Source organism: Caretta caretta, chromosome 9 (genome assembly GCF_965140235.1).
Source record: "Caretta caretta isolate rCarCar2 chromosome 9, rCarCar1.hap1, whole genome shotgun sequence".
In the NCBI taxonomy this organism is placed as follows: Eukaryota; Metazoa; Chordata; order Testudines; family Cheloniidae; genus Caretta; species Caretta caretta.
Genome location: NC_134214.1, coordinates 25,275,397 through 25,277,776, shown reverse-complemented (window position 1 = coordinate 25,277,776; position 2,380 = coordinate 25,275,397). Strand labels below are relative to the sequence as shown.

The following is a 2,380-nucleotide window of genomic DNA, read 5'->3' as shown; positions in this document are numbered from 1 at the left end:
CCCAATTAGGATGGTACTGCAGGGAATAAGGCATTTCTCCAAATTCTTCAGGAACAGCCAGGGCCGGTGAAAAGATATTTTGCACCCTAGGTGAAACTTCCACCTTGTGCCCCCCTGGCCCCATCCCCCCCGCAGCATCACTTATTAAAAGCTTTCAAAAATGAATACTGCATACTGTGGCATTGTTCATTAGAATTAATACACGTTCGGCTTGAAAATTTATTAATTTCATTATTTAGTCTACATATTTAATGAAAATAAATGAATTACCTGACAGTGTTGACATCGTTATTGTTTTCACTTTGCACAACATAGCATGGATCTTAAAATAAATTACATACATTATACACAATACACTGTCACAGAATTTATTAATTTAGAATTTAGAATTTAGAATTAATTTAGAATTTAGAATTTATTTTTCCGCGCTTTCAGTTTAGCAAATTTAGAAACAAGCCCCTCCAAGTCAATGCTGCGAGCAATGTCATGTTCTACTGACAAGGTAGATAGCGCAACAACTTGAGCTTGGAGAAGCTTCACTCACACTGGCCATAGAAACTGGGAGAGTCAAGAGGATGTGAAGAGCAATAACTGTTGGGGACGCTATCTGCCAGCTTATTTGTCCATATGAAGTTCAATACATCTTGCGGTGATGCACTCTTTTGGACTCGTCTTGCAATAGCTTGCAATTCATTGCACAAGTCAAAGGCATCAATATCTTTGGATTCACCATGTTGCAAAGCTTGGTCCAGATTCAAGCAATATTCTATAATTTGCTTTGGTGTTGTATTTTGCAAACTGTAAACATCATATAGGAAGCCAAATACTGAACTAATTTGCTGCATCAATGTGAATCTTTCTTCAACCGCATGTATTGCTGTGTCGATGACTGCCAAGTTAAAGTTCACTTTGAATTTTTCTTTTGCATTATAAATAGGTTCATCATCTGCTTCATTTGTGAACTGCTTCCTCCGCAAGTTCACCTGCATCTACCAATGTTTTCTCAAAGTCTGCATCACTACTGTGGCCTACAAGAAACTTCTTCATTTCTCCAAGTTGATTAATGGCTTCACTTATGTCGATTCTTTTGCCTGAAGTTGTTTGCTAGTCATGTTGATCTCAAACAATATATTATACCACACAACAAGAGAAACAAGAAACTTGAAACTAGAAATGGCTTTTGCAAGATCCTTTGCATCAACTTGTGACTTATTGCCAGATGATCCTGTTAGAGTAGTGTCATCATAGATGTCTATCACAGCATCATAGATGTCACCAAGCTGATAGCGAAGAGGTTTCAGGGCATCAATTCGACTTTCCCATCTTGTTTCACTCAATGGTTTAACTGTGAGATTAGATACGTGGTGTGTTAGAACTTCCCAGCGATGTGTAGAAGCTGAGAAATACACATAAACACGTTGAATTAAATCAAAGAAGCCAGTTGCCTCCAAGCAACACTTTGCAGCATCATTAACAACCACATTCAATGAATGTGCACTGCAAGGAACGAAAAAGGCTTGTGGATTAATATCCAAAATTCTTTGCTGGACACCATTTTCTTTCCCTTTCATATTGCTCCATTCATCGTAGCCTTGACCACGCAAGTTTTCTATAGGCAGTGACATCTCTTCTAACTGGTGAAGAATAGTTTCTGTCATACCAGCTCCAGTTGTCTCCGTAACCAACACAAATCCCAAGAAGTGTTCCTTTATGTATACTGATTCAGTCTCATTCTCTGTCTCTGAAGTAGGCCTATCCACAAACCAAACGATCGTGGTCATTTGTTCAACATGGCCTGCATCTGGTGTACAATCTAGAATGATCGAAAAGTATTTTGCAGCACGAGCAGATGCTAGGATTTTTTGTTTGATGGCATTGGATAGAAGCTGAATAAGCTCAACCTGTATGTCTTTCCCTAGGTAATGTACATGCATCTCCTTCTCCTTAATCCTGCGAAGATGCTCATCCATAAGCGGGTCAAACAAAGCTAGATATTTGACAAATTTGAGGAAGTTCCTGTTACCAGAAGTGTGCAGTGTTTCTTGTTTTCCCCAAAAGGCCAGGTTTTGCATACCAAGAACCCTGACCAAAGCAATCAGACGTTTTAGTATTTGCTGCCAATACTTTTCTTCTTGCTCAATGAAGCGCAAATGTTCTTCATCAATTGTTCTCTTGTATTTCAATCACAGTTCAAGTTCCTTCCATGTCTGAACATTCGTCAAATGTTGACTGCTTTTCTCGTGCCCTGAAAGAATTGCAGACATGTTTTTCCAGTCCCTTGAGCCTTTTCCAGAAAGAGATGATGCGCCAATAGTACTACTGGCAATGGCAAACAACTTGCCGCAGAAGCAAAAGACAGAATCATTTGATGTGGAATACT

General features: G+C 39.1%; 1 pseudogene; it reads right to left on the bottom strand.

The window, feature by feature from the left end:
* Positions 1 to 429: 429 nt before the first annotated feature.
* LOC125642740 (uncharacterized) lies at positions 430 to 2,072 on the bottom strand (annotated as a pseudogene).
* Between the last annotated feature and the right edge of the window lie 308 nt (positions 2,073 to 2,380).